The 21,073-nt window shown below is 32.3% G+C and overlaps 1 pseudogene; it reads right to left on the reverse strand.

Annotated features, from left to right (window-relative positions):
- Positions 1-279: 279 nt before the first annotated feature.
- LOC133284994 (ADP-ribosylation factor 2-like) lies at positions 280-3,015 on the reverse strand (annotated as a pseudogene).
- Positions 3,016-21,073: the final 18,058 nt, after the last annotated feature.

Consider the following 21,073-nt stretch of genomic DNA (forward strand, 5'->3'; position numbering starts at 1 on the left):
TCCTCCATAACCCCCAGTTTTGCCTACGCCACAACATATTTTGTGGGGTCTTTATGTGTAATGCCACAATTTGTTGAAATATTTTCTGGAGACTCCAGACCCCCACAAATGTTTCAATTTCTAGAGGTTTAAGACCCCCACAAATTTGTTGAATTTTTTTTAAAAAAAAACCATTTAAAATTTTACGTTTCTTTTAAAAAACTAGGTAAATTCAAAAGGATAAAAAAAATTCATTCCAAATATTTGAATAGATATCTAAATTGATTTGCATTCAGCTTGTTGACTTCACTTGCAAAAACAACAATGATTCTATATACATCACTTTACAGTCTATGTATTACCTAACAAATAAATTCGGTGAGCAAGATTTAGCACATCAACTGTGAAAACCTGGCTACAAGCCATCACTTTACAACTTGACTTACCATTTAGTCCTTAATCTATATACATAAAATCTGGAAAGTGGCATGCGCTCTATACGAGAAAACAATTAGAACAATGATTCTGCTCTACTTCAAGTGGCATTAACTTAACAACGGGTTAAAAACCAATAGCCACTGTGATCCAGCCATCCATACACCCAATCACCGTTTCATGCAATCTCTCCATTAATCTGAAGCTGGATACGATTTGGAGAAACCTGTAATTGCACAAGAAGATAGCCATCTCATAATTTCTCATTAAATAAATTAAGAAAAAGGGAAAGGACTAGTCTATGCAAGTAGCAGCAAGGAAGGTGATCTATAGTTTGTTATAGATGTGCTTTAAGGTAAGGCACAAACTTGGATAAATTGCAAGCCTTTTTCTTTCTGTTTTTATTATATCGACTCTAGCTTTTGAATTCCAGAAAGAAAATATAAAACATCAACGCCAAACAGAAGAATATACATGCATTAGGGTCAATACCTTATCGTAAAATAAGTAGTTTATAGGAGCAAAGTACAGAAGATATCTTAGTGAAGTGAAAGCCATAGACAAAGAAACATATAAAAGAATAGACACAAGGCAATCCTCAAGTAATCATATAAGATACCTCACATCCAACTTGAACCCATTTTTCCAAAGGAAACTCAAAATCCACAGTTGCATGGGGAACTTCTGTCCAGGAATTCATATTGCCAGTATCAGGAGCTTCTTCATGTAATAGAAGAACTGGTAAAATATTGATTCTCTTATCATCATTAATAACAAGAAAAGGAGCACTTTCAGAGATATCGGAGTAAACCTGCATACCCAAAGAATTTATTTAGCTATACCTTCGATGGTTAAATAAAAAATACATCAGACATACCCAAAAGGTAACAAAATTATGAAGTGCAACATAGAAGAATTACTACTGGTATAAAATTGGACATGAAAAAATTCAACCTTAAGAGTTAAGTATGTACAAAAGAGCAGGCATGAAACATTAACTGTACTAACCACAATACAAAGTATCTTTCACACTAAGAGTACAAGAACTTGAGCCATAATACAAATTGAGAATTTGCAAGTTTCTTATGCCTGGTTCATATAGTACAGATAACATAAATTGTATGAGATTATTAACACCTCAGTAACCCACAATGAGAGGCAGGGAAGAGGATAAGAACAAAATGACCGGCATTAGTCCAAGCATTTGCACAGATGGTGACTGCCTGCACATGCAGGTAAGGAGACTCAAAACAACACAAAATCCAATCCTTGAATAATAATAGCTACAGAAATTGCTATTCTTGTTGTAAACCCATAACTATAATCATTACGCCTGCACTCAAAAATTAGAAAAGAAAAGAAATAAGTTAAATGCCTACATGTGAAATCTGTTAACTTGTAATTTAAATTGCCAAGTCCCTGAAAATAATCATTCTGTATTAAACCTTATTTGCAATGTTGTTTGAGAGCCAATCAAGTCCTTCATAAAGTCCTTCACCAGATGTGGCACATGTGCTCTGGATATACCCAAAGTTATCAAATGTGGATTGTGGTATGTTGCGGCCAACTCCAAAAAACTCAAAATATTAATAGTGACACTGACGAAGCGAATGAAGACCAAGCTTATCAGTAATTTCAGTTGCATTCATAGCATTTGGAAGATCTTGCTTGTTTGCAAAAACTATAAGAGAGCAACACATCTCTCAACTCATCCTGACATGATTATAACCATACATAAACAATCACAAAATTGAGCTAGGAAAAATTAAGTCACTAAAATAAGCCAAATTATCATATATCATTCATTAAGGATATATTTTACTACCTTATTCAACATCTTGTTCAACTCATCTCCAGCTTCAACAACAGGAGTAGACAGAGGAATTGCTTATCAATAAGGTTGATACTTTCCAGTTGTAATTTGCATTTATGAATATTTTTTTTCATCATTATTTAAAACTCCACAACTTTTCTTTAAAAAAAGGCAGTAAGAAGACTAAAAGAGATGCAAGGGAAAAAATAGTAATAAAAGAAAAGTAAGAAAATGATAATTTAATTTGAAGATTTATGAACGAATGACTGAAATTTTTTTAATACAATTTAACTATATGAAAATATGATAATGTTATAAAATGAAATATAGATGATTCATTCCGGACAATATACTTATTTGAAAGTTGTCATTTAACGAATGAGGATTTTTCTTAAAAAGCAAACAAAAGTAATTGATTGATATGATGAAATAGTACATTGCTTGATAATGTTTCCACCATCTCAGAGGATTGTTCCACAGCCTGCAGGAACCTCAAAACTCAGTTCCAATTTCCTCCACATCGATCATATAGCTCCCTATTTTCTGCATAATTGAAAAACATGTGGATAACACGTTTCAACAAAAAAATTCAATTCAGAGATAAAAATACATAGGATGAAAAACAAAAAACGAGTAGAAAATAAATACCTTATCCTGGCCACCAACATCCCAAGCAGTGAAGCTGATGTTCTTATATTCCACCGTTTCCACATTAAACCCTACAACAAATGACATATATTAACAACCGGCTGAATAGCTTCGTAAATGACACACCCATTTTTAACTATTCTGAATCAATCTGTAACAAAACATCAGCACCTTTTACCCTAACTTCAATGTCAAAAAATTAAATCAAATTGAAGAGAGAGAGAGAGAGAGAGAATGAAGGTTGAAATCATTATATGAGGAGACGCAACAAAGATCGAGCAAGGCCAAAACCAAATCGTAAATCAAATTGATTTCAAAAACCGAGTTGCAGAGAAATCGATATACCAAAGAGTGAAGGTGGACATAGTGAAACAGAGAGAAAATAGAGAAGAAAGATTTAGAGAGAAAAGAAAAGATTGAATAGATGTGAGCAAAGAAGTTTTAAAGAGAAAGAGAAGAGTTTTGTAAAATGGAATGTGGACGAAGGCGAAAAAATTTGAGAGAGAGAGGAAAGACATGTGATAAGATATTAGGAGATAGTGGAGTTCCATGAAAATGCCACAATGTACAATAATTATCGGAGGTTTTATTAACCTCCAGAAATGATGTGTTTTTTTGTAGTGAATCTTAGGTCACAAAAGTCATTTGCGACTTTTACATACTAAAAAGCCTTAATTTATCGATAATAACAATGGTTTTTAGTTATTACTCATGGTTTTTTTTATATGTCATTTACAACTTCTATTTAAATTTAAATAAAAATATTCAAGTCGAGAATTTTTAAAAAATCGTAGCCATAAAAAAATTGACCTATGGATAATTTGTGGTTCATGACCACGACTTAAGAAAAAAAAAAAGACTCATGGATGTGAATGATAACTTTCATAAATTTTGCTTTGATTATTAATTTAAAATTTGTACCATGCGAATAGCTTTAAAAACCAACCACATTATTATGGTCTCTTCATCTAAATGAAAAATGGCTGTTCTAGCTCCATTTTTGCATGTGTGTTTACCAAAAAGAGGCGTTGAGTAATTCCTATTGGGCTCAAAATGGATCCTTTGGATGTGAATGATCTCAAAGACCATGATTCGTGTTCACGCACAATGTGGGCACGAGCTGCATGTAGTGGAAGCCCAACAAGACCTTTCATTGTATTGCCATAATAAAATCCCACGCTTCCAGATATTTGATAGTGGAAAAAAGAAATTTATCTGAAAATCTCAATTTTTAAAAATATAATTTTTATATTCAATTTACGATAATATTCAAAAATTTAAAATTAAAAAAAAAATTTAATTTCTCAAGAATCTTACAAAATAACGCGTACCAAATACCTCGTTGTAGATGAAAGTTTGACCGGGCTCCAACCAAAAGGAGGCACTAGCTCTTATAAATTAGACCTTAGGTATGTCTTCGACGTGCCAGTTACATGCATTAATCCCATTGGATCACCACTGCAATTACATAACGTGTTTCAAGGATTTGAGGTTTCAATGCTCGGATTGAATGGCTGTGTACCACACTACCACTAGCGAGCCAAAGCATTGTGGCACTCTCTATCTGTCCTCTCGTATGAAAAAATATATTATATAATTACGAGTGAGGATATTCTAACTACCAAAAATTCTTACTATTAATTTATTATCCATCAGATCACCATTGGATCAAAGAGAGAATGTTAAAATGTTTTTGAAGAGAGAGAAAATATTAATCTAATGATAATTGGATAGGTAATAAGTTGATAATAGAAAATTTTAGTAGTGAAAATATCTCTCCTGTATAATTATATATAGAATCATACAAAAGTCGATATGCACGGAAATTGTTAGAATGAATGCCCCCAATCTTCTTTGTAATTAATGCTTTTGACTGGGATTAGTTATGTGATAACTTTGTGTCCATGAGTCAAAGAAAAACTGCATTCACTATTGCGTGTGGTCGGTGTTGTAAAATTACCAGCGCAACAAGATAAAATAGCATAATCTAAAAAGAAAACAAAAGCAACGCACAGAATTTTACTTGTTTCAAAAACTTATATTTAACAATTTTTCTAATATTTTTCATACCCCATCATAATTCGCTCTTTGAGATGAGTTGGTCTCATCAAGCTTTGATTATTTGAGTCAGCTCGGAGCTTAATCACAATTAAAGCTTTTCATATCTCTTCAACGATATATTTAATATAAATCGAACTTAAGTTTTTTCTCCACTTACTCAGCTTATGTTGTCAAATAAACTACATTTATTGGATATAATTTTTCTGGATTTGGATCCTTTCATATAAAAAAGTGATTATGTGATCATATTATTTGAGTACAATTATTCAATGATAATGAGATAAAAGAGAAAAAAATATTTGATTTTTAAATTAGTGATTATAATCAAATAATATGATCATTTTTCATATAAGAGGATCGAATTCCTATTTTCATACATTAAATTTGAAAGAAATACAGTGTACGGAAACAGGACATTTCTGATATTTCAGAAAAAACAAGTTTAGAAAACAATAATTGAAAAAAAAAATTCATTCAAAGACAGCTTTCAAAAGAAAATTACAAAAAGCAAGTGTGCAAGAATACTCGAACGAGAGTTTAAACCCGTACCCAATCTAGACTTCAGGTGGAGCAGCTCTAAATTACCTTTGTCAAAATATTTGCAGGATGTTATAAAAAAAAAAATATATATATTTGCAGGATTAATATCATAAGCAATTTTATCAATATGTTAACAACGTCATTAGATATCATATCTCTTATAAAATGAATCTTAACATTATATGCTTTATTCTCTCATGATATGCACCATTTTTTTTTTATAGATATATGACACTTTGTGAATCACACAATGCCTTTGGGACACCTTTACTTAAACCAAGTTATGCCATTATTGCCTTTAAGTCACATAGCTTCCTTTACGGCTTCAATTAAGGCAACATACTCTACCCCCATAGTTGCTAAAGGTACAATATGTTGTAGATTGATTTCCAACTGATCACATTGCCCCTCAACGGTAAAGATCATACCATTTAGGGACCTTTTGTTTAAATCTAATTAATTAATAAGGAAAAGTTGTTGAAAAAATTCTTCTGATTTGCTTCAGAATCATTTACACATGTACTTTTTTCTATTTTTTTTCATAATTTTTATTTTATTTTTTACATTCAAGTCCAAATTTAATGTATCCAAATATTTGGTTAATCTGTCTATTTTACCATCATGAACAATAAAAAAACACATGAGAGGCAAATGATTAAAAAAAACATAAGGGCGTAAGTAATAAAAAATTAAATCATACGGGAGTTTTCTAACTTTTCCTTTACAACAAATAAAATAACAAAAAAAAAAAAAACATGATTTGAGGAACAATGTATTGGAGAAACTAATGAGATATATGACCATGGTAAACAAAAGGTGTTATATTCAACCTCATCATCATCCATATGTAGTGGCGGAGCCACATGTTAGGGTGACCTCGGCTTAGGCTAAATTTTAACAAATTATACTTATCATGTATAATTATATAATTAATTATAATTTAGCCTGGTCTAAAATTATAATTTGTCTCGGGCTAAAATTTATAATTTAGCCCTATCAAAATAATAAAATATATTTGGTGAGAGATTTAGGTAAGTTGTATTAAGTTATGTATTCTATTTTCACTTATATAAAAAAATTAAATATATTGAATAAAATTAAAAAAATTTAATAAAATTATAACTCTTTTTGAAACTGTCTACTCAGGTGGTGTTTTGTATTTAATATAATTTAAATATATTATGATATGAATTAATTAAAATTAAAAAATATATATATATATATAATTTTTTGGCCTGAGATTCAATTGGAGCCTGGATCCGCCACTGTCCATATGTGTCTTTTATGTTTTTGATTTATGGGATTAACGTTTCTTTTGTAATATGAAATAAAATTTTCATCTACAACCCTAAAATGATGGGTTCGGGAAAACAATATCAGGTATTTTAGTAAAATATATAATATAAAAGGAAAGTAAAATTACTGAAACATCCTCTCTTTTTTATAAATCCTAAAACGATATTGTTTTGGGATTGTTGGGAATAATTTTATCTCTAGTGTAGGATAAATACTTTTCCTTTAATTTAATGTGTCTTTTAAATTTGTCCGTCGTTGTATTTGAATGTATCATCGTTATATACGTAGATGGTTGTTGAAGAAATACTATTATTATCCTAATAGTTTATTTTTTAAGTTGTTTTTATACATAGTTTTTTTAAGTTAAATTCTATCTATTTAATGTTTAATTAGTTAAAAATTATTATTTTTAAAAGTAAAATATTAAAATAACATAAATATAGCACCCATTGACGAATTTGTTTACATTTCACAAAAATATTAAGAACTTTATATTATTTAATCTTAATTTAAGTACATCACAGGAGTGCCAAAGAAATGTAACGATGTTGATCACAGAATACTCTCTATTTGTAATGGTCATATATGACATTAGTTGTGCAGTTCTATATCATTCCTCACATCAAGTTTTTTTTTTTTAATTATTGTAAGGGAACAATTCAAAAGCCTTCATATTGTTTAATATTAAATTACTTACCCCTTGTGCCTATTTTTTTTTAAAAGATGACACTTCAATGAAGGAGCGAGGAATATATAATGGGAGAAGATTTCCTAATTTAATTTGGAGGGGATGAGCTTAATCGTTTTTGTCCTGTAGGCTCTACTATTGTGTGAGGCAGCGCACTTTTACTTATGTGTGTGGGTGTGTGGACGAATGAAATTTGTGTGATGAGGAAACATTTATCCCACTCTAAGAATTTTGATGTATCGAGCCTAATATGTCAATCCAGAACAAATAGATAAACCATGTTTTAAGAATTATAATGATACTAAATTAAATATATGGGAAAAATATTTATCCTTTTAAATGACACAACTTATATTCTTTTACTCTTACAAAGAGGTAGGACCCACACCTTTATTTTTTTGTCAACTCTCTCTCCTTCTTTATCTATCTCTTTCTCTCTCTTAAAATGACACAACTTTACATTTTTTAAAATGACACACACTTTACTCTAAATAAATATATATATATATATATATATATATATATATATATTATAATAAAACCACCGACAGCTTTGCTTGCGGATTAAACACATCCCATGTGAACTCAAAAGTCATTATATATAATTTATCAAAAAATAAATAAAACAAAACAATTCATTCTACCTCTGTTATAATCAGAGGTATTCATCAACCACCGATTCAAATCAATTCAAATTACAGTGAGCGAACCAAAAAACTGATAACCGAAATAACCAAAAACCAAAAAAAAAAATCGCATATTTTAATTGGATTGAATTAATTTTCTGTTTGGTAGGTAAAAACTGATCCAATGTATTATATATTTATTATTTTTGAAAGATGGTGGCTTGGATCTTATTGTTATTTAGACATGTATCTTCGATGTTAGTAATAACAAACTATCTTATTTTAATTTTTATTATTTATTAATTTATTTTAACTCTTCATGAGTTTTAAGACTTGTTTTAGTTTGAAGACTTGAATTTTTTTAGTAATTTATAATTTTGTATGACTTTATTTTGATATAGCTAGAGATTTTTAAAGCTAAAATTTTAGGCATTTCAAAAAACACAAAATCAATCCAATTTAAATCGAATAAAATTGGATTGGATTTAAAAAAAAATTCAAACCTAATAGATGATTAAATGATCAAACTGAAGAGATTGGATCGAATAATTTTTGCTTTAAAACCAATTCGATGCAGACCGCGACCATCCGTAATTGTAATTAGATCTAAGCTTGCATTTTGTTTTTCTGAATGCATCCCTCAAAATGTGATTGTATTGATGTTTTAAATAAGGTTCTATTTTCTTAAATTGCAGGAGAAAATTATCTCCTGAAAAAGAAAAACTATATACTACGGGTAATACATAATTATAATGGTAATTTTTTTTTTTTTCTCCGCCATATCAGTCGACAATATATAAGGAGAGAGAAAAAAATAACTTTAATATTATAACTATGTATTATTCATAATACATTGTTTTTTTTTTTTTTTGCAAAAAAAAAATTTCTTTTCCAACGACATAAAAAATTGATTACCGTTTAAACAATCCCTTTAAACAATCCGTCGGATAGCAATAAGAGTTGACTTACTTGCTGCCCTTCGCTTACGAAAAACATAAGGTTTTAGTTCGAATTAAGGACTTTTTAATAGATTACAAAAAAAATAAAGGATTTTTCAATTAGTGAGTTATATATGTGTAAATTCTCTGAAGTGTTTATTGAGCTTGAGAGCATATATCGATTCTCAATGCATTAGATTAATTATTTTCCTATCCTATATTTATTTTAAAAAATAAATAGTTTGATCTTTAAAAAAGGAGTGACTCTGATACACAAGGCTCCCAAACTTGTGATGGTAAGAATCAAGGTTAGTTGTATGCATATTTACCTTTATATTTTTTAAAAAGAAAATTTATTTTCCAACCTTAGACCCATGACCATATGATAAAAAAGAATAATTTTATTGTTGCTCCAAGCCTCACCCTCAATATTGAGATAATTAAATGTGTATTTTGTTCGGGTTCATGCAAATGAAACAAACGACCTGACAGACCAAACAGGGTTTATTTCCTTAAGCCTTTCACATTTGGCACAATTATCATTTTTTAAATTAGTCTAAACTTGCTTTTCCTTGAAAAAATTATTATTTTAGAACCTTTTATTTTTGTTTGAGATCAGTCATTTCTTTTTCCTTTTCCAAAAAAACTCTTTGCTTAATTATTTTTTTCCCATCTTGAAATCCGTTTTGCACAATGAGACATTTATTGTGTCAAAGTATCTTGAGGACTAATTTAGCTGATAGAATATTTATCTAGAGACTAATTTAACTAACAAAATATACTTTTGAGTACCTTAAGCTTAATTTTTATCATTTAAGAAATAACATAATATATAAGTATTAAACCTTTGATGATTGGTCTGATTATTTATTTTTAAGAGAAAGTTCTTATAATTTCTTTTATGGAAATATCTATTTTTTATTTTTTTAAATAGTAAATTACACTTTTAAAATTTTGGGACAAATTGATAACTAGAATAGTTACTGAAAGTATATGACTCTAGTTTATGAGATCATTTTTATTTTATTTTTTGGTCAGTATGGAAACCTGAATAACTAGAATCTTCACCACTTTCCAGTACCCTTTTTTCTTTATGGCCTTCTTAAAGGAACTTATTATAGAGTCAGGTGCATGCTAGCACCAATTATAGAAACAAAGTATTTTCATAATATTAACCCTGTGATTAGCACAACATAGTCCCACCAAACTGAAAGCTCAAGCTCAAAGGCCTTGAAAAGACGACCCGGAATCGACAAAGGTCATTTGAAGTTTATGTACTATACCTAACTCTAACATTTGCCTAATCATGCCTTAATGTACGGATTTTGCAAGGAACACGACCAGAAGAACCGATTACTTCTAATTGTTTCCATCCATAATATAATATTATCTAAAGCCTAGAAATCTAGGTTAATGCCAATTATCATATGCCCCTAAATTAAATATTTATGTCGTGGTTCATATTTTGTATCTTTTAAAAGAAAAATTACCAATTGAGTTTTGATTCAAGAGGAAATAAACCTATCTACAAGAAATTAGAGACGTGGTACTGGTGCTATATAAAGTCTATTAATTAGAAGAAAAAACCTACAGAAAGTTTTATCTCAATTTTACATTGAAAGTAAAATATATTCTCCCTTGTTGCGAGGGTGAATAAAGATATTTAATATTTTGCTCAGTTCGAGGGTATATTCAACATCATCTTCAATTCCATAAAGAAGCATAATGTAAGAATTAACTTTTGAGAGTTATAATTTTAGTGGATTAAAATTTTATATAATAAATACCAAGGAGTCGATCTAGTCACGAGGGATTTTGATAATTTGTATGACCTTATAGGTTTGAATCTCAGTACCACCGATATAAAGGGGCTATCTGATATCAAACTCTATGCATTATAGCCAAATGCCATCTCATTATTTCACTTACTAAAAATCCTCTTGAATGTAGAGTTGTGGACAATTGCATTTAATTCCAAATTTTAATGATCGCATTTTAATGCTTTAGTGGCTGAAACAAAAAGGAAAAAAATAAAATCATAAATTCGTTCAGATATTTTACTAGTTATTTTTGTTACCCAATAATTACTCCTCCATCAACCTATTTATCTTAGACTTGTTGGCTCAGAAGCACTAATTTTTTACAAAATGTGTTTGTGGGACACGTGTCCGACACGGACACGCTTCGACACGCGTTTGACACACAGTCAACATTTTAAGACACGCGGTCAATGTTCTGACACATTTTTCAACACGCAGTCAACTTTGTTCGACACGCGGCCAACTCTCCGACACGCATCCGACACATTTTTTTATTTTTTATTTTATTAATTAAAAATAAAAAATAATTTATAAATCAATTTTTTGTTATGAAATTTACATGAAAAATTAACAAGGTACGAAAAATTATTTTTGTTTATATTTATGTTACGAAATTTGAATATTTGATTAGTATATGACTTATTATAAGCTGTTATATGTATTAAATATAAACTATATTATATATATTAAAAGTATTATTTAATATCAAAACGTATCCCAACGTGTCAAAATATAATATTTTTTAAAGTTAACGTGTCGACGTGTTATATCGTATCCTGTATCAGTATCACTGCATCGTAGCTTCTTGGCTCTTAGCTGAAGTTTTAATAGTCATTAAGCAATGCAATTCAATCTGTTAGGTACGTCTGCATCATTTTATCATGCAATAATTGCTACATCGTGGCTTTCATGTCAATCTCTTTTGAGAGTGAACGCGAACCTTCTTTATATAGAAGCGCATGTGCTGAAGCTTTTTTAATACAAACTCGGGCATTGCGTGCAAATCAATTCACACACTATGCAAAGTTGAAGAGACAAAAAAAAATGCCTCTTGTGGTCTCAAAATTGATTTATTGACATAACTAAGAATGTCAGAGACTGCCGTATATATATACACCATGATAGTGATAGGGAACTGAACTCTTCGCACTTTACATATATTGAATAACAAAAGACAAAAGTAACATTGAAATAAATATATGTCTATTGAATTGATACATGAGATACAATATATATACATATACTAAAAGGCTTAGTTAAAACCTAACTCACATCCTAATGAAATAAGGAAATAGATATTTACAGATATTTTAAAAATATTTTTTCTAAGACTTTCAGTCAAGCTGGAGCGTATATATCATAAGTAGGGGTGTTCGCGGTCTGGATTGGATCGGTTTTGGAAGCAAAAATATCCGATCCAATCCCTTCGGTTTGACCATATAATCATCCATTCGGTTTGGACTTTTTTTCAAATCAGATCCGATCCGATCCGATCCAATTTTTTCGGTTTGGATTGGATCGGTTTTTTGAAAATCCTAAAATTTGTTTCATGCAGATAACATCTTTTATATATATATTGGCTTTGTAAAAAAAAAAATTGAAATACAAAAGAATCAGTAAACGATAATATAGTTTTTTTGGGGGGGACAATGAGATATGAAGCTCTACGCAGATGAAATTTTGTTGATGAGATGTGACTAGGTTTTTTCTTGGGTTTAGTTGATGGGTTAATGGGTCTTGGGATTAGAATTTTTGGATTATGATCGGAGAAAGACCAAAGTAAGTAGAGGGGAATTAATATATTGGATCGGTTTGGATTGGATCAGTTTTCATTTAACAATCCGAAAATCGATCCAATCCAATTAAAAATTGCAGTTTTTTTTCGGTTTTCAATTTTTCGATTTTCGGTTTGTTCGGTTATCGGTTTTTCGGTTCGGTCACCGCGGTTTGAATCGGTTTGGATCGGTTGATGAGCACCCCTAATCATAAGCACCAAACTTGTTATATATAAACTCTATCTGAGGATCTATCAAAGACTTTGTAAATATATCTGTTAATTGATCATTAGAAGGTACAAAACTAGTTATAATTTCACTAGCAAGGACCTTCTCTCGAACAAAGTGACAATTTATTTCGATATGCTTGGTGCTTTCATGAAATATTAGATTGGACGAAATGTGTAGCGCTGCTTGGTTATCACAAATGAGAGTTGTTGGTCCGGTGTCTCCAAACTTGAGCTCTCTAAATCTAAGAAGTTGCTTAAGCCAAATGAGCTTGTAAGTAGTAGTATTTTGCTCTAGCACTTGATCTGGCAACTACATTCTATTTTTTTACTTTTCCATAAAACCAAGTTGCCTCCTATGAAGACACAATATCCAAAAGTAGATCTCTTATCAGTAGGACAACCGGCTCAATCAGCATCAGAGTATCCAACAACTTTAAGAAGCAACAAACACTAAAGACAAAGAGGAAAGACATGCATAATATGATGGAGAAAGACGATGGTAACTAATATTAACTGTATACCTGGCCGGAGGGCGAGTATCATGAGTACCCTTGCGAAGAGAGATGAGAAGGTCACTAGCCGAAGGTGGGACCAAAGCTGAGGGAGGAGATGCAGTCAGATATGAGCCTACGAAAACATCTGAAGAACCATGTTGTAACTCATCAGGAGAATAAGTGATAGAAGGAGAGTCAAAAACATGGACTGGTAAAGGCGAAAGGTATTCAAATGAGTCAGAAGGTAGATATAACTGAATAGAATCAGTGTCCACAAGAGTAGTAGAGGAGCCAAAAAGGGAACTAATTCAAAGAAGGAAACATCTGTCGAGATAAAGTATTGACATAAAGTCATAGAGTAGACGCGATAACCCTTTTGAGATCGAGGATAACCCAGAAAAACATATTTATGAGACTTGGGAGCTAGTTTATCCAAGCCTGAACCGAGATGGTAAACAAAACATGTAGAACCAAATATATGTGGGGTCAAAGGATATAAAACTTGCACTAAAGACAAAGAGGAAAGACATGCATAATATGATGGAGAAAGACGATGGTAACTAATATTAACTGTATACCTGGCCGGAGGGCGAGTATCATGAGTACCCTTACGAAGAGAGATGAGAAGGTCACTAGCCGAAGGTGGGACCAAAGCTGAGGGAGGAGATGCAGTCAGATATGAGCCTATGGAAACATCTGAAGAACCATGTTGTAACTCATCAGGAGAAGAAGTGATAGAAGGAGAGTCAAAAACATGGACTGGTAAAGGCGAAAGGTATTCGAATGAGTCAGAAGGTAGAGATAAGTGATAACTGAATAGAATCAGTGTCCACAAGAGTAGTAGAGGAGCCAAAAAGGGGACTAATTCAAAGAAGGAAATATATGCCGAGATAAAGTATTGACATAAAGTCATAGAGTAGACGCGATAACCCTTTTGAGATCGAGGATAACCCAGAAAAACATATTTATGAGACTTGGGAGCTAGTTTATCCAAGCCTGAACCGAGATGGTAAACAAAACATGTAGAACCAAATATATGTGGGGTCAAAGGATATAAAACTTGATGGGAAAATAAAATAGAGTAAGATACTTGGTGATTAAGAACAGATGAAGGCATGCGATTAATGAGATAGCATACAATGAGAATAACATCATCCCATAATTTGTAGGGAACATTTCCATCAATTAACAAAGCACGAGTAGTTTCAACAAGATGACGGTTCTTGCGCTCGGCTACACCATTTTATTGGGGATGTATGAGGGCAAGATGTTTGATGAAGAATGCCATGAGATGCAAATGATTGTTGAAACTGATGAGATAAATACTCACATGCATTATCACTACAAAAAATACGAATAGAAATACCAAACTAATTTTTTTTATTTCATTATAAAATAACTGAAAAATAGAAAATAACTCAAAATGATTTTTCATTAGAAATAACCAAGTACATTTGGAATAATCATCAATAAAAGTAACAAATTACTTAAACCCTAAAGTAGAAGGATGACGACTTGGTCCCCAAATATCAGAGTGGACAACAGAAAAAGGAGATAAAGCTTGACGACTAAGATGACTTGGGAACGTACTACGACTATGTTTCCCAAGCTCACACAACTCACAATTTAAATTAGAAAGAGACGATAAATATGGAACCATCTTCTGAAGCTTGACAGATGACCCCAACATGCATGGATAGTGAAAGGACAATCCACAATATAGCAGGCTGAATAAGAAGGAAACAGTTGATAGAGGCCATGAGAATCACATCCTCTGGTAATCTCCTTCCCCGAACTCCGATCCTGAAAGATGACATAATTTTTAGTAAAGGAAACAACACAATCAATAGATTTTGTCAAACGACTAATAAAAAGTAAGTTAAAAGGAGAATCTAGAATATAAAGAACATGATCCAGAGACAAATGAGGTAAAAGAAGAACCATGTCGACCCCACGAGATTGGACCAGAGACCTATTGGCCGTAGTAATAATACGAAATGAAGCAATGGTACAAAGAGAAGTGAATAAAGACTTATTACCAGAAATGTGATCAGAAACCCCAGAATCAAGAGTCCAAGGGCCTAGAGATTGTTGTAATTGAGAGATCCTAGCAAAAGAATTACTAGTGGGAGCATTAGAGGCAGTAGAACCAGATATTTGCTTCTCAGACCACCAAGTCACGAATTCATTAAGGAGAGAAGCAGGAGGTTGCACTACAGAAGATAACCCTGGATCAGCAACACTAGATGGAGTCTGAGCAACATGAGCACTCCTAGGGGGTTGATGTGGCTTGCCATGGAGCTTTTAACAACGGTCAACAGTATGATTGGCCTGATGACAATGAGTGCATAGTAGCTTTCCCTTAGAGGGTTTACGTCTATGACCATAACCCTGAGCAGCAAAAACAAAGGAGTCAATAGTGTCAACCTGAGGTACATAGGTCATAGGAGGTGCTGATGATGTAGAGAGCTTAGATGGAATCCTAAGCAAGGTAGACATCACAAAATCCAGTGTAGGAAATATAGCAGATCCCAAAATTTGATCCCGATTGGAAGACAAATGGAAAGGTAAACCATATAAAATGAACAACATAAAAAGAGTATTACGTTGTTCCCGCTCCTTAGTAACATCACCAGTAAGGGGCAGAAGTTCATCGAGATCATGAAGCAAACTCCGAGCTATTCAAATACTAAGACATAGGACAATTGAAATCTCGAGGGGCAAAGAGTGTCATCAATTTCTGACACACACCATAGAGTCGCTGCGTATCATTGGTGTACAAGGCCTTTGTCTGACTCCAAATAGCTTCACAAGTATTTATAAGTCGAAAAATTTACTTAATTGAAGGATGAAGAGTAGCTTTAATAAGATTGCACAACTGAGCATCAATCATCTTCCATCGTGTGCGCTCATTATCCGCAATAGTCATCATTAGTAGTGAGATGGGATTATAATTCTGCCCATCCAACGAAAGTCGCAGATCTGATAATCAAGAATCATAGTTCCACCCATCCAATTTATCCACACTCAATGGAGCAAGAATATAATTGGAAAAAATAGTAGACTCTAACTTGGGAACAGTCGGATGTGAAACCAATGCACTTAAAATGAAGAGTCACTGATGCAAGAGTTTTGATGATAACAAACAAGCATAGAAGCGACGTTAAAGATAATACAACTCGCAACAATCAAAAGTCCAAGGAAGCAATTCAAACAAGACAACAAGAGCAAATCATTCAACACACAAGATCAAGGTTGAAACATGCTCTTGAGAGCTTAGATCTAATTGTAAAGGTAATTGATTAATGATGCACAAAAGAGCTCAAAGGACATTTAACTCTATGCATGCATTATCCATGTCATCAATCACTTGAAAGCTTTGATTATTATGAAAAAGACCCTTGACATATTTCGTAACCTCAAAACATTATGTACAAGTCAAGGAAATACATTAAAAGTGATTAGAGACTAAAATGAATGCTTTACAACTCATAAAACTACATAATTGATGATCTGTCAAAGAGAGTATTCGAATACTTTATTGGCTGTATTCGAATACTTATGCTGAGAACAAAGTATTCGAATACCTTGAGAAAAATATTCGAATACCAGTTGAAGTATTCAAATACCTTACGAATAGTATTCAAATACTTACTTGACAATAAACAGTATAACGGATATAAACGACTAGTTTTGCGAAAATGAGTGTGCAAAGGGTCATGGGGCCCTCTATAAATAGTGATCATTGTTCCCCTTGATGGTACACCTTTCAAAATCATTATTCTTGCTTTATTTCACATCATTTTCTTACTTTCCAACATCTTGATCATAAATCATCTTTGAGCTCTATTCTTGTTTCATTGATCAATACCTATAAGCTTCAACTTGTATAATCTGTACTTCAAGAGTACAAATCCTTTTCTAAATACTCTCATTCTGTCCATTTGTGTTAAGGGTAGTGAGACCCTAGTGAAAGAGGTTGCTCATAACCAAAGTAAGTGAGTGGAAGTGTAAAGGTTTCAAGAATCTATATTCTTGAAGGTTGTAGCGGTTTGTCAAGCACCCTTGAAGCTTGATAATTAGTGGAAAGTTGAACGAGCGGTTTCAATTTGGACGTAGGTCACGGTGGTGGTGACCGAACAGGATATATAGTGTTTGCAATCTCTCTAACTCTTTATCTCTTTACTTTAGCATTATTTGATTACTTGAACTTATTTATATCTCCACATTACATACTATTTGCTTGTATTAATTTCTATTCTCTAAGTTTTGCTTGTGCCAAATTATATTAACTTAAGAAAATCGCTTTCAAGAAAGGAAGTGAGGCATTTTGTGAAAATATTTTTAAAACTCAATTCACCCCCATCTTGAGTTTGAGACCACTTGTCCAACACCGGAGACCCAGAAATAGAAGAGATAGCAGTAAAATTCATAATATCAAAAAGAAAAGAAAAGCAAAAGACAAATCACAAAACAAACAAACCGTGTTGACAATATTGGCGTATTTTGAAACAGTCTCAGATCAACCACCCAAGACCAGATCCAACACCAGAACGAGAAGGAGAGTGCAACGGTAAAGACGACTCGTGGAAAAGAGGTCTCATGCGCTGTCACGCGCGTGGGGAAGATGCTACTGTGCAAAAAAATGTGTGTCCCCTTGCCGACGCGTGAGGGTGCGTGTGGCGGTGTTTCGCGATGCGGCTTGAACGACGGTGACTGTGCTGAGAAGACGAACTGACTGGTGGTGGTGGCAGCCAAAAAACTAGTCGAAAAAAGGGAGATAGTGGGTTGTGGCGTCAGGCTTCCGGATGAACGACAGAGGAGCAACGCAACAACGACCTAAGAGTAAAAGAGATTTCCGGAAATTGACAAGGAGAAAGTATCCGAAAAAAAAATTGAAAAGTTTGATGAACAGTGGATTCGCCGAAAACGGGTTTGGATTCCTCTCGTTAGACTCTAGATACCATATTGAATAACAAGAGATAAAAGGAACATTGAAATATATCTGTGTGTATTGAATTGATACAAGAGGTACAATATATATTGATACACTAATGGGCTTATTCTAGACTTAACTCAAATCCTAATGAAATAAAAAAATAAATATTTACAGATATTGTAAAGATATATATTTTTTATTTTTTTGGAACACACTAAAGATATTCTTTCTAACAACACGTGCCATTCCCTGCTAATGAAATGAATCGAATCTCATTCCCTTTTGCTCTCATTCCCACTGTACGCACCATATTATTCCGAATAATCTTATCATTTTACTAATTTATTAATTACCTTTCACTCAATAAAATATTATGAACATATTGTTTGACATGTGTATATATATAATTGTTCACGAAATGTTATTTATCGCCAACTGTCGGAGAATGACATAAGGCTTTTAAGTGTCAAAAACTAATGGGTGATTCCCATGGCAATGTGCAATTAAATATCACGCTTTCACAGGCTGGAGGTTGCCCTTGCCAGTGATGATAATAACCCCTAAAATAGGCACTTTTCTTGATCAAATGTGTGCTAAGAACCAATATTAATGATGCATGTCTGAGAATAAAATATCAGTCAGTTTTCTTTGTTCCTTTTAGATTACTTCAACATGTATGTTCAATTTTGGTGGATTGTAGGTAGAGAATGTTATATTTACAAAAAATGTGTTTACAAATTCTTATAAAATACACTATGTCTTACCGGTAAGACACTTTTGAGTGAAGTCTTACTGGTAAGACATAGTGTAATTTGTAAGTTTGTAAAAAAAAGTTGTCAAAATAATCATTCTCTATAAACTAATAGTGATTATGGAGGAAACAGTTACATGTGATAATAGATTATGAGATTATTATGCACAAACAAACTGTTAGAGAAAATAATATAAATCATTAAAAAGATCTTCACTCAACACCTTAAGGTTTTGAGTTGAAATGGTTCTTCGCATGGTATCAGAACTTCAGTGATCACAAGATCACAAGTTCGATCCTCACCGCCCCCACTTTCAGGTGGAATTAAGAAAAGCACAAGACAAACCAAAAAATATTGCCCATAAATAAACTCAGAATTACAAATAACTTCCAATAGAAACAATAGGCAAAAAGTTAGAAGGAGTGTGTGCATAATAATAACTAGAGGTTGAGGTTTCATGAGAATTATCTATAAGGAGACGTTTGGTTGAAGAAATTTTTTTGGAATAGTAGGAAAATGAGATAGATAAAGAAATGATTGAAAAGTGAGATAAAGTGAGATAGGTAGAAAAATGTAAAAAAAAGTTGTTTGGTGGGGAAAAACTTTACTGGGAAAATTAGGTAACTTTCATGAAATCAACAGTGCATTAAAAGTGAGATAACCAGTTTTCCAAAAAATCTCACCTTCAAACTGGGTTCCTAAACAGTGCGAATATTTATGTTTCTTATAAATCCATACAAATTGGATAGATGGGTTTTTGGTGAAAATATGTTGAAACAAACACGGTGTTTCTAAAAGCCATATTTGAGAAACATAGATATCTCTTGAAAAGCTCCAAACCAAACACCACCTAAGGCTTATAAACTACGAATTTAGCTCACAATAGGACTCATTCTCCAAGATTGATGAGACCTACCTACTAAATGGGTCGTGAAAACAATATTGATTTAATAAAGGGGTCAAAAAACCAAATAAAAGGTCCAGTAGTTGATTTGCAATCCTCGAGAATCAAATTCTAACATAAAATTATATATTGGGGGACACGGCGCATCTCATGCCCGTATTTTCAATAAAAATGTGAATGACTTTTTGTTTCTGCGGTCATATGTGAAGAGTAAAGGAAACTTTGGTTTAACGCTTTTCTAAATTAATGTTAGATGTGCTTACGTATGCTTTAATCATCCTCTTTACGTCCCCAAGACAGGTCATGCATTAAAAAAATCATCAGATTATGCATGTTTTCACCATCACGCAAGGTAATGAGATTATATTATACATATATATATGTGCAACTACATTGTCAGCTGAGTATAATTAATTCATGTTATAGAAGATTAACATAGTTTAAATTAACCAAAACTACTCCCTAATTACCCATGTAGACCATGTACTTGCTTCAATTACTAAACAAGTCCCCCTCATTGTCAAGCTTCTCCCTCTATCACTATGTCTGTCATCTACAACTATCACAAGCACGGTAAGAAAATAATGTTGGGAATATATCATTTTTGGGGCAGAGCACCGTCTATATGATCACATTCACCATACTTAAGGTGCATTGATATCTCACCATCATGCATTCAGAAGTTAACATGTGAATACTGTCGATGACATGTTACATTAAATAATATATATATATAGTAAAAAAATATCGAGGGGGTAACAAAAAAAAAATTATTTTTTCAATTAAAATTACTCTTTGTAGTAAAGAATATCTTTATATCAAAAATGAGACTGACAAACGGGAGTATTCAAAAAGAGAGCACCGTATTGACCGTGTTTGTATGCCTATGCAAGAAAAATTGATTGAGAAGAGAATAACATTCTCCTTAGATAATTGGTCTATCAAAGTCGGAGTAATTTTTTTTTTTCTTAGACACAATATATAATAAATACTCTAATTATTATTTAATAATAGTAATTTTTAAAATCATAATAGAAATGCAGTGTAGATCATCGTACATCGTAGGGTCATTGACTCCATATTCAAAATGAGATTAGACTAAACATAAGATCATAGACTCACTGGTAGCGTGATA

Source organism: Gastrolobium bilobum, unplaced genomic scaffold (genome assembly GCF_033153095.1).
Source record: "Gastrolobium bilobum isolate Gb01-03AN ecotype WA unplaced genomic scaffold, APGP_CSIRO_Gbil_v1 utg6195, whole genome shotgun sequence".
Taxonomy (NCBI): domain Eukaryota; kingdom Viridiplantae; phylum Streptophyta; class Magnoliopsida; order Fabales; family Fabaceae; genus Gastrolobium; species Gastrolobium bilobum.